Raw genomic sequence first — 13,765 nt, 5'->3', positions numbered from 1 at the left:
ATACGGTTTTACAACAGATGAATTTACAGATGTTATTTATAGATGTTTATTTATTAATAGTTTTAAAATTATTGACTATAAACTATATCATTTACTATTATTGACCACACAAACAAGAATTATTATGTTTTCAGGCATAGAGAATTTTAAAAAGATCCCAGATTCTGGTTCGCTTTGTTTTGTTGTTGTTTTTGCTTTGATTTATTTTTCTTTCTTTTTTCTCTTTTTTTCTTTTCTTTTTTTTGTTGCTTTTTTTCTTTGCTTGTTTTTTCTTTTCTTTTTTTTTTGCTTTGCCCACCCCCCCCCCCCCCCCCCCAATTTTATATTTATTTCTGTCTGTTTTATAAGTGACTTTGAGTTATTAACATGCATGTTTCATATTTTATATTCATATTTCACATATTCTCGTATTTTTCAGCACCTTTGCATCTCTGTTAAAAAGTTCGTCAAAATAAGGATATACATTATGTTAATATGAAGGAACTGTTTTTGAATTACGCCATGATCCCATGTTTTTGAATCACGCATTGCATTGTGGGTTAGGGTTAAATGAAACGCCCCTAAACTTTTCATTCAACTTTTCATAATGTCCTAGCATCTTTTCCATTTTTATACAGATTCTTTCCTTACACTGTGCAATGTCCAAACATGTCCTTTGCGGTTCCGTTTTCACATGCGTGTCTCCTTGTACTCAGATCTCAGTCTTTACCTCTGCTATGAGGTATGAGCCCCCTCTCACCACTCGCTAATGACGGACAGCTGAAGGCACACTCTCAGGGCCCCAATCAAATTTACAGCCCTCTAATTGGATTAAAGAAAGCCAGGGGGAGGGCTTTTATATCTGTGTCATCCTTTCTCTTTTTGTCCTCTTGTTTGCGCTTTGGCCTGCGTGCAGGGGTGGCTTGTGGCGGTCTGAGTGATGGACAAAAGCAGGAGCTGTCAGCGGAGCTGGGGGTTTGAGCCGAGCCAAAGAGGGGCCGATCCGCCGGTCTGCTGCAGAGGCATGGCCGCTGCAGTCAATTTTGATGGGTGACAATGTTTTGTCTGCAGGCTGAGGATCTGTCCACAGACTGGCTGAATGAGAGGACGCTATCCACGGCTGACACTGGGAGCGAAAGCAAAAAGGCAGGGCAAAGAGTGAAACATCACTTAGCTCATTCCCGCACTGCCAGCGCATCCATTCTCTAGTACCACGAGTTCAATGCCAGACAAAGCATATGTCACTCCTTGTTTTTCTACCGCAAATAGCAGAACTGAAAATAGAAAAGAGCATCAACTGGAGCAGAAATTATGCATTAGAATAGAACCTTTTGTGTATTAAAAACAAGATGAGATCAGTTATAAACAGTGCAAAAAAATATGCTACTATTCAAAGGTTTGAGGTCAGTGTGATTTAAAAGGCAAAAATGGAATTAATACTTTTAATTCAGCAAGGACTCATTCAATGTATCAAAAGTGACAGTAGAGACATTTCTAATGTTATAGAGATTTTCCTATGTGGTTTTTCAATTTACAAGAAAAATAAAGTCTGTTGTAAACATAACTTGATGATACTTTGACATTTTGTTCTACAACCTAAACTGCACACACTCACACCCCAAGCTTTCTTATATAGTTACTTATTAAAAACATACGTTTTCAAAAATGCTTCAAAATTCATGTTTTCGCTATGGGTGTGTTTTACAAATTATTGTCAAATTATGTTTAACACAGGTTTTATTTTACACATAAATCAAAAATCCCCATTAATAGACCCTACATGAAAAGCGGCGAATAAGTGTTCTGGGTTTTGATGTCATACCTGCAAGTCTTGAAAAAATGTATCATGGTTTCCACAAAAATATTAAGCAGAACAACTGCTTTAAACATTGATAATAATAAGAAATGTTTTTTTGAGCAGCAAACCAGCATATTAGAATGAAGGAAGCCTGGAGTAATGATGCTGAAAATTCAGCTTTTCAATCACAGGAATAAATTACATTTTAAAATATATTAACATAGAAAACAGTTCATTTAAATTGTAAGAAAAAAAGCAGAGAAAAGGTTCTCGTAATTGTTTATCCGATAAGTTTACAGACATTTCCTTTAACCCTAAAAAGTACAACACAATGCAATGTGTAAATCAAAAAATCAATATGGAAATTCCTTCATATTAACATATACTGTGTCCTTAGAGTGTAATATTTCATAATATCACCTTTTTACGGTATTTTTAATAAATAAATGCAGCCTTGGTGAGCATAAGACACTTTTCCAAAAACATTTTTAAAAATCTTACCGACCCCAAAAGTGTAAATGCTATATTTGCAGAGTTCAAAGGTGCTGATGCTTAGAGTCAACAACCTCTCAAAACACAAACACACGCAATCGACTGGCCGCATGGTGACTGTCTTCCTGTCAGTGCGTTGTTCTGTTTCCTTGCAGATTTTATGATCAAAGTGTGCAGAAAAGGCCATCAGCACCTCAATTAAATTAGTTTGAGAGGTTACATAGAACAGTCATTGGAGACCACAGCATCAGCACAGTGTGTGTGTGTGTATGTCTGTTCGAGCATGTACACGTAAACGCACACGTGACGGCCTTGCTGTGCCTCTTCAGAGAGGTGGCAGCAAACACACTTGTCACTTTCTGCATTGTCAGCAGTGTTGCCGGGGTTCTTGACACCCATGTGTATGTTTTTTGGGCCTGTCCGTGGGAATGGGCAGGAATAGCTTCCTCTATCAGCCAGTTCACACAGGATCCTGTCACCTTCCTCATCCCTCACCTCACCGCTGCCATTCTTATCCCAGCAGGGCCGATGCCACTGTATGGACACTGTCCATGCTGACCACAGGACCAGAAACCCAGACCACTGCAAGGGCCACCATAGATAAGAGACTTCAGTCTGCTGCCTGACAGCTTAAAATTGCGTCTCAATGTAAGTAATTAAAAGATTGACGAGCTTTACTTTTGACAAATACTGGACGTTATACAATGATTCACATGTGCATAAAATAAAGATGAAGCTGTTTTATTCTACATTAGGGTTGCCATGACCAGCTGTGGAATAAATTAATAATTGACACAAAAAATTATAAATTTCTCAATCCTCTGGGGTAAACAAAAAGCTAAAAAATTGATTTGTAAATTAAAAATTGTTATGAATTATTAATAATATAATTAATATAATTTCAAATGAAAGAAATCAAAATAAAACACTTAAAAATACATATTTTATAGTGGTCATGTGACCATTAAATGACATCAGAGAACCATAAACATGCACATTTATTGTTAAATTGTTGAAATATTAACAATAACTTTTGTTTTTGACAATTCCTTTGGTTACTTAGTAAGTAATTGTTTTAGGTCAAAAGTTATGTCATTGGTCATTGCTTCATCCATGCAGATAAGTGTCAATACAGACAGAGTATAAAACCACTGTCTCATCCGTTGTTTAGTAAGAAAAATAGGAACAAGCACATTTAAAAAAAAATATTATATCTGTGTTTGATGTGATGTTTCCCATAAAATGTTGGACAGGAGTTGATTTTACCTATTTGGGATTAAATGGATCCCCCCACCCCCACCACCACCACCACCACCAGCAGAAATATGGTTCGTTTTGATTGCATGTTGACTGTTGACTGTTGGGCGGGACATATCAAGCAGCTCCTCCTCTTTTTTTAAAATACCCAATAATATTTTGTTTATATCACAGCTCAGCCAGAGCTGTTGAGCTCGGTAAAGCCACATTTGACACCTTATGACAGTCACAGTCTAATAGATTAGTCTAACCCTTTTAAATTGAATATGAAACGTTACTAAAGCAAAACAGTGATCATAATCATGCTGAGGATGTGTAGTTTGAAAATTGTGTAATTTATGTTGATATTTGGCACCTGTGTTATCTCTTCTACTCACAGGGCTGAGTATTTCTAAATGTTTCTCCTCCCAGTCTCCATATCGCTTTAGAATATAGCATTTTGTGTAGAATTCAAATGGCTCTGATATGTTTTGTGGTCTGCGCCGACTCACGCATAAGATCCGCTCTGCTATCGTGTCTCTGGACCGGAGCAGACTGTGTGTGCGCTGCTGCGGTTCGCGTGACGCTAACGTGAAACCAGACTTCACTCACCCCAATGGAAAGCATATTTACACTGTCTGGATCGTTCCCTATCCCCTATATAGTGCACTGTGTACCATTCACCATAATGGAAAATAGTAATTGTGTGAACAAGTGCCTCAGCTTCAGCTTCTATTTATAATGTAGGGGGCGGGACGCTGTAGATTCTACAGAGCATTTGATTGGACAGAAAATCTGACGACAAGCTGAAGTGCAGAGTGATGTCATCAAAATCGTTGATTCATATTGGCAGAAGTGAGAGACTGCTCATATATTCTAAATGCGATTTTTTTTCATTGTTTTGGAGCACACTAGCTTATAGATAGCCTTAAGCCGTAAACTTCAATTTTGATTTCATGGGGACTTGAAAGAGTACCTACAGCTACAGTACATCACATAACAGCAGATATGAGCATGTGTATATCACCATCATTGACAATATAACTGTATCAAACAGCTCGCGCCCTCCTGATCTTCTCTGCGTGTGAACTGCTGAGCTGTCTGCAAACAGCTGAAAACAAACAGAGCGTCGGAGCAGGACTCCTGTTGATAAACACTTCAGCAGCTGCCATTCTGCCATGTAGACCGTCAGACAGACTCAAGACAACTTAATCCTGTCCCACTTATCTTCATCCCTCGCTTTCAATCTCTCTCTCCATTTAACTCCATCTCCCGCTCTCCTCAGCATACTTAGAAGAGGCGTGTGAGGCGAGAGGGGGCTGTTTGTCTTCATGAAAATCATTCTGGAAACCTCCGTGCCCCGACACCAATGCTAACATACTGCATGGATTGTCACATGACCCCATTATGTTACATGTTTAATTCATTGCATAGCCTTTTGGAAATGATGTATATTACAAACTTGTGTATATTATCGCAATAGTAAAAGTGTTGATATTTCGCACACATGCAGTGTTTGATGAAATAGCATGCTAACATACTACCGTATCTACTAGGGGTATAATACGTGTATTCGTCCCGAACCGTCACGGTACGGATGTCATGCTTCGGTGCATACAGTCAGAAGACGACTCCAATCCAGAAGGGGGCGCGCGCACGGTAATGCAATGCTTTTTGCTAACCGCCTCAACAAGAAAAATAGCAGAAGAAGAAGCAAAACAAGTTCATATAGCACGCAAGAGCTTGCAAGTAGCCTATACGCTGAGTTTCGATAAATTAAATAAACTGGGACGGCAAAAAGCGTCATCCTGTTTATATTCTATATTTTACAAAAGCACAATGGTTTGTTTTTATTTGTGAGTGTATTGTACACAAAATAAAAATAGACCCTAGATGCTTTACTCTTATCTGTATGACCAGATAAGAGTTGTTTCCGCTGTTATGAGACAAAATCATTTGGCATTGTGTTGTGGAAGTCTCACTACAGTCCAGTGATGAAATATGCGTGTCCTAGAAATGGGAAGCCGCAGGTGCCACTTCACTCGCCGTCTCCTCATGGAAAGGTGAAATAGGCTCTGATGTAGATGGCACATTTTCTCCTTCTCGCTCATCTTTCCGTGATTTCTTGAAAAAGCGTAATATTGAACTTTGTGCATCCGAACTTTGTCACCACATGTTAATGAGCTCTCACTTGCAAAGAAAATGACAGCGTAAGCTACAACACGTTAATCAAATCAATAAGTTTGAAAACAGCAGTTGCATTTTACTGCACAGCATTGGTCAATCTTTAAATTAGAGTAACAAATCAACAATTCCTTAATTTGTAATTTTAAGCAATGAGGAATCTGTGGGGTGGGGTGGGGTCAGAATGTTTTTTTTTTTTTTTAAATGACATCATCCAGATGTGCCACTCCCCGGAGTTAGGCAGAAAAAGACTACAGGAGTGCAAAAACTAATCTCTGCACAGGTTTCATTTTTCATTATTCTATTTATTTTGTTCATTTATAACATACTTTTTCAGTTTTTTAGCTGATTGTGACCAGATACCTTTTGTTTGTTTACAAAAAAAAATATTACCTATGCAAGTGTGCATTCTGTTCACTGCTTAGTGCTTAATACACTAAAGGAGGCTGTACTGTACCAACTAGGGGACTAACATGCCGCTATAGGTGGAACAAACTGTAATTTGCAATTTAATGACAAGAAACCTGCATTGGGGATTTGCTGCTTTTTCCTGTACCGAACTCCTATCGAACTGTGACCCCAAAACCGAGGTACGTACCGAATCGTGGCTTGTATGTACCGTTACACCTCTAGTATCTACATTGCAGAAATAGTAAGTGTGGAATTCTTGTATAATATTTCGAATTTAGCTATGTTCTTCGGGTGTGTGCATATATTCTCATCGCGATCCAGACCCTCTTATTCGATAGCAGAGCGGGATGCCTGAGGATTAGCGGTGAGCACAGAGTAGCGGCTCTGTTTTCTCTCCCGATCTCCCTCCGTCCGCAGACCCTTAAGTACCTGGGATCGTGCTGCTGGTAATAAATATGTGGAGGCTTTAGTGTAGTGTAAACACGTCCCTTGTACCAGAAGGTGTAAACCTCCTCTCGGTTCGTTTTCGGGGGGAGTTAAAAACGAGGAGCCTGTCTCCACCTTGTTGCTTTACGGTGTGTTTGTTAACCTGTGACGTCCAAGTTCTCACACAAGCACCTTAACCTCTCTGTGAGTCAGGTGTTTATTTCTCTGTGTGTGAATGAACGCGAGGATGAGTCCGCTTGAAAGTTTTTCCCACATAGATCTTTGTGATTTAGCATTAGTTCATTCCTCTGGAGGCCATGGCGTGAGCAAAAGGCATTACAGGACATAATAGGCCTTTTAACCCCTAACTTATCTCGTGCATAGATCCCATGCATCACTCCACCAAAGGGTGGTGATTGGAGAAGGCCATGGCCAAGAGCAATGGCCGTCCTTCCACTGGAATGTACCCTCACCTTCATTTTACCCATTAGCCCAGGAATCAGCAGTCTAGTGCCCCTCAAGTATGCTTGGGATTTGGCTAGGATTAGTGCGTTACAGTTTGTGATTCTGACTGATTCTCATGAAGCTGCTAATGGACAGGAGTCGACTCTTTATCATGACGCGTCTTTATATTAGCACAGTTACTGTCACCATTAACGTTCTTCTGAAATGTGTGATATCTTTAGAGAGAACATTGACTCAGGCAAGCAACTATTACTACTGTTCATACTTTTCGTTATGGATTTGAACAAACCCCTAAGCATTAAACTTTGGCTTGTATCTCAACCTGCACTGTTTGTGCTGCGGACATCAATAATGGCATCAATGATGATGCTATTACTTTTCTAAGCAATCAGACTTATATTTTTTGCCTGGCAGACAATAAAATAGAGGGGAAAAAACTCATAGAGTTACATTGAAGGAAGGATCTGAGCAGAATATTTACTAGAATATATTTGACTTAGCAACCACATAGCATTGCCAAAGCAACCACCCAGAACACCTGAGCAATCACATAGCAACACCCTGGCAACCATCTAGAACACCCTAGCAGCCTCATATCAATGTTCTAAAAACCACTCAGAACACCTTAAAGACTGAACACCTTAGTGCCCAAAACACCCGGACAATTACTTAGCAACTCTCTGGCAACCACACATATCATCCTAACAGCCACATAGCAATGTGTTATAATCCACTCAGAACATCTAAATAACTGTATCGCAACTCCCTGGTAACCATCTAAAACACTTTTATAACTGCATATCAGTGTGCTAAAAAAAACACTCAGAACACCTTAACAACTGCATAACAATGCCTTGCCAACCTCCTAGAACACATGAACAATCCATATCAGCATGCTAAAAACAACTTGAAACACCTTAGCAACTGCATAGCAACACCACGGCAACCATCCAGAACAAAGCAATATTTTTTTTTTTTCATACCTTTATTGAAATTATAGTTCTATATTTGATTATTAAGAGTCGTTAGATCTCAAAAGATCTAAAAACAAATAAAAAATACAGTAAAAAAAAGTGTTATTGTGAAATATTATTACATTTTGAAATCTATGCAATTTATTCCTGTGATGACAAAGCTGAATTTTCATCATCATTTCTCCAGTCTTCAGTGTCACATGATCCTTCAGAAATCATTCTAATATGATGATATGCTGCTCAAGAAACATTTCTTATTATTATCAATGTGGAAAACAGTTCTGCTTAATATTTTTGTGGTAGTGTACATTAATTAAATCAATTGCATTTGAAGTTGACAGAAACATCAAATTAAAGACTTTTTAAATACTAAGTGGACATTCTCAGCAGGTGCAGCTTGACGTAATGAGTGTGTACGTGATGCATATCCTCTATCTCCCCTCTGTGAATCACATCTGAACCATTAGCGGCTTTTCTCTGTGCCATTTTAATCAGATGAAAGCAGTAGATAATGCCCCCCTCCACAGCTCCATCAGTCTTGGCTGCCGGGTGGGATTTTAATTGGCCACAACTGGTCCGAGATTAACAGAGGAGACCAGTGGTCGCCCCCCTCTCTGATGGCTATCAGACATAATTACCTCTCCTCATGCAACACACTCTTTCCATAATTTCACATAATCTCCGGGCGTCAGCCTTAAATCACCTGAGCTTTACGCACAGGTAACATTTGGTTCTTGGCTTAAACACAAAGATCTGATACTTCTCACAACCTGAGGTGTTATTTTTCAGTATGAATTTTGCTCACAATTATGAGACCAAAGTGTCCATATGAATTATCTCAAAAGTCAAGGTTCTTTGCCCAGTCCTGGGGGGCCTTAGCGAGAAGAGGAAATTTAAACTGTGCTTTTGTGTGAGAAAGTGCAAAGTGTGCTCCATCGTTGTCTCCAAATCCTCCCAAAGCTTCAGCTGTCATTACTCTGTTCCTATCTATGTAAATGGCATAATTCCATACATCAATGGCAACGACGACAGCCGGAATCATGGGTAGATTATGTTCTTACTGAAAGTGAACGTGACCCTTGAGGCACAGATGAAATGTGATTCATATGAATGTAAGAACATTTGAAGTCTAATCTTATCTTCCTGTATGACAAAGATGAATGCGAAAGCACAAGTTCATCTATTGTAACCATCAGAAATAAAATAAATGGGCTGCTTAAATCCATCAATTAACACTTATGATTGGACATATCTGTTAAAAGCAACTTGTGGTTTCAGAGGTGTGGTTATTTTTGTGGTTTCAGATGTGTGCTGTATTGACAAAAATGTATTCCTGTCAAAACACAGATTCCAAAGTCCTCAGGGCAGTGTGGAAAGCTAAATGCTATAATTACTCAGTAGCTTTCATTTGTGTTATTTGACAGTTTAAAGAGTTTAAAGAGTTTTGTGTGTGGGGGGGGGGGGCAATTTTATGTCTTATTTGCTCAAACGTTTTATCGCTTTGGGTAAGACTTCCTCTAATTGGAGAATAATTTCTTAGGAATAATTCACAAAGAGAGAGAGATAGAGAGAAATCTGTCATTATTTACTATAAACCTCATGTCATTTCTGTAAAAAAAAAAAGTATTGTTGGTTTAACTTAAAAAAGTAAGTTCATTGAAATAAAACAAATTGAGTTAATACAATGAATGAGATTGTTTAATAAATAGAAATTCAAAATATGTGACCCTGGACCACAAAACCAGTCACATGGGTAAATTTTTTGAAGATTTGAAAAATTTAAATTTATTCATCACCTGAAAGCTGACTAAATAAGCTTTCCACTGATGTATGGTTTGTTAGGATGTGACAATATTTGGGCCGAGATACAACTATTGAAAATCTGGAATCTGAGGGAATCTCCTTTAAAGTTCTACATTTATGTTCGCGATTGTGCTGCATTCACTTACGAAAATAAATGTTTTATATCTTTACAGTAGGAAATATACAAAATATCTTCATGGAACATGTCTTTACTTAATATCCTAATGATTTTTGGCATAAAAGAAAAATCTATAATTTTGACCCAAACAATGTATTGTTGTCTATTGCCACAAATATACCCGTACGACTTGTGACTGGTTTTGTGATCCAGGGTCACATATTATGTTATCCGAACCGCATTAATTATCTAAGTTGATTTGACAAAAGAATTAAAGTTGTGATAACAAGTCATGAAAATAAATGTTTACATGGTACAGGTCCTGATGACTGGGCCTGTTCGCACCTGGTCACTTCATGCATTTTTACGGATCGGACAGCAATCCGATTTGTTAAAACTGTTCAAATTAACTCTCGGCCATATAAATGTGTTGCCGAAAAACAAATATAAATCCGATCAGCTATGGTCAAAAGTGTTGGCAGTGACATAAATTTTGTGTTTTGCTAAGTTCGCTGCTTCAGTCATTGTGGTGTTGATTCACATTGTTTTAGATTGTTGTGCAAAGTGATCAGATGATTTTAAATAATTGCAAAAAGCTTAATTGGCAAAAAAAACAAACACAATTTCACAATTTCTTTGCCACAAAATGACCAGCTAACATCATTTCACTAATCATCAGCGCATGGGAAAGTCTGAACAAGCACTATTATTAAGTAATGAGTAATCATTGCTATAAAAAGCAAGAAAGAAGTGCTTCCAATCATTGTGTTCTTGCGTTAGTAATGGGTTACCTCCAAAGAAAGAGGTGCAACCGTCATCGTTTTGCATCGAAATGGCCTCACATGCAAGGAAATTGCTGTGAATATTGCACCTCAAAAGAACCATTTACTTAATCATCAAGAACTTCAAGGAAAGAGGTTCAATTGCAGTGAAGGAGACTTCAGGACGTCCCAGAGCATCTATCAAGCACCAGGCCGGTCTCCTCGTGAGGAGTCGCTGCAGAATCGTGTCACCAGTAGCAGCAGGTGGTTTTGAAGATGAGTGCATCTGACAATGGCCTGGCAGCAAAGAAGCCACTTCTCGCTAAGAAAAACATAAAGGACGGACTGAAATTCTGCAGTAAGTACAAGGATTAGACGGCAGAAGACTGGTGCAAAGTTATTTTCTCTGATGAAGCCCCCTTCCATCTGTTTGGGACATCTGGAAAATTATTTTCTTCAGAAGGAAAGGTGAACCATGAGTCCTGTGTCGTGCCAACAGTGAAGCATCCTGAGACCATCCATGTGTGGGGTCGCTTTTCATCCAAGGGAGTGGGACCTCTCAGAATTCTGCTCAAAAACACTGCCATGAATAAAGAAAGGGGTCAAAACTTCCTGCAAGAGCAACTTCTCCCAACAACCCAGGAGAAATTTGGTGATGATCTGTGCATTTTCCAGCATGATGGAGCACCATATCACAAGGCAAGAGTGATAATGAAGTAGCTCAGAGATAATTACATTGACATTTTTTATCTGTAGTCCTGGATCTTAATCCCATAGAGAACCTGTGGTCAATCCTCAAAAGGTAAGTGAACAAGTCCACAAATTGTGATCAACTGCAGGCACAAATAGATCACCATCAGTCAGGATTTGGCCCAGAAGCTGATATCCAGCATGCCAGACTGAATTGTAGAGGTTATGAAGAAGAAGAATCAAAAATGTTAGTATTGACTTCTTGCATATATTGTATGTGTTTGCCAATAAAAGCCTATAAAACGTATGAAACCATTTACATTGATAAAAGTGTGTTACAAACTATCCAGAGAGTTGTCATGACTGAAATGAAGTCATTATTCACTGAAAATCTTGACATCTGCCCTCGGCAATATGCACTCCGTGCAATATTTCAGAGTAGTAGTAGCAATGTAAAGAATTGTTCTTTTGAGTCAGAATCATTTCAGTAAATTGATTGACTCAGTTCACAAAACCACTCTGAATGATTTGTTTATTAATCTTCTTGAGTTCAACTGACTCAAACCAGTAGCTGTGCAACCGCTCATTTCAAGGGGTATATCAGTGAAGAATGACATAAATTGTGTCTGTTCCTCACACAAAGCTATCTAATGACTTGGAAAATCGTGTATGAGTCATATGAGTATGATACTTTTATAGTGGTCTGCCGTCCTTTTTTGAAGCTTGAAATCTTCACATTTTGGGGTGAATTATTATTTTAAAGGTTAAAAAAAAAATATTTTCAGTTATCATCCTGACAGAGGAAAGCAGCCTACTCTTTTCCCATTGAGGGATAGCAAGTTTTGCTCCTGGCGAACTTGTTGATGAACTGTCAAGTTCAGAACAAAAGAGATCTCTAACAAGGTTATTGACACAGGGAACTTTCTGTTCCTTAGCAAAACAGTGTTGCCAAAAGGTTTAAGGCAACACTCACAATCATTAAGTAGCTTGTAAAAGCAGCAACCTTTTCATTCATACTCTGGGAAATCGGATGTAGTATTTTACTGGGAGGTTATTTTCATGTCAACTTGGGTATTTTTTCTCCAGCCTGGCACGAGGGCTGTAGTTCATGAACTAGCATACAGAGCTGACTGAAACTGAACGAGTCCCGGAGAGAAAATGAATAATAGGCCATGCAGGATCTGACCTTCTCAACTTTGTATTCAAGACTGATTCTCTTCTATTTGAGTGGATGTTATTGCATTTTTATATACATATCTAAAATGCTTTAGAACTTTGAGATTCAGAAATATATCCAGGTTTGAGAAGAGTTTCACTAGCGCACAAACGGCCCATACTGTAAATATTCTCCGGCTGCTTTTTCTACTACGGCTATGCCAGAGGTTATTAATCTTACATTTTTATTTGTTAAAGAGATAGTTGTCACTTCAGAACACTTAGCCAAACTTGCATGGATTTATTTCTTGTCCTTTTATGAACTTGACCTTTTTGGGTTCCTATTGACTTTCATAATGTAGACAAAAACAGCTCAAATATTCTTTAAATATCATATTTCACAGAATAAAGAAAATCAGTTCAGGTTCGGGGCGACATGAGGTCAAGTCTCTTATGTTCACCAAGGCTGCATTTATTTAATCAAAAAATACAGTTAATAGCAGTAATATTGTGAAATTTGATTACAATTTAAAATAACTGTTTTCTATTGTAATATATTTTAACATGTAATTTATTCCTGTGATTTTTTTTCAGCATTATTACTCCAGTCTTCAGTGTCACATGTTCCTTCAGAAATCATTAATATGCTGGTTTGGTGCTCAAGAAACATTTCTTATTATCAGTTCAGTGTTAAAAACAAATGTGCTGAAACCATGACACATACTTTAAGGATTGTTTTATGAATAGAAAACTCAAAAGAACAGCATGTATTTAAAATTGAAATATTTTGTAATATTATAAACGTCTTTACTGTCACATTTGATCAATTTAATTTTGATTAATTAAAAAAATCTTACTGTACTGTGAATGACAGAATTATCATTTTAGTTTACTTTAATCAGAGATATGTAGATTACAAGTAGTTTGTAAGATTCATTATTGTTTGGCGACCATACAGCTAATAACTGAATAAAACAGGCTGCAATGCAGCAAGAAGTAATATGAGGGATTTCTAAAATAACGAAATAAAATTGAATACATTTACCAGTAATAATTTCTCACTCATATCACGCCAATGATTAACTCTTTCCATTGCAAAAAGATGGCGTGTTTGGTTTGCCAACCTCTGATTTATGCAGTCTAAAGGCCTAAAGTCCAATACAACTAAACAAGACAGAAATATAAAAAATACTTTCATTGCCATTTTTCTCTCTCTCTCAAAAAAAAAGGATACTTGAATAAACTGTTCAGTAAAACATATTGGATTGCCTCA

The sequence above is a fragment of the Leuciscus leuciscus genome, assembly GCF_965113295.1.
Source record: "Leuciscus leuciscus genome assembly, chromosome: 20".
In the NCBI taxonomy this organism is placed as follows: domain Eukaryota; kingdom Metazoa; phylum Chordata; class Actinopteri; order Cypriniformes; family Leuciscidae; genus Leuciscus; species Leuciscus leuciscus.
The sequence above is the reverse complement of the archived record's forward strand: the minus strand, read 5'-3'. Positions refer to the sequence as shown.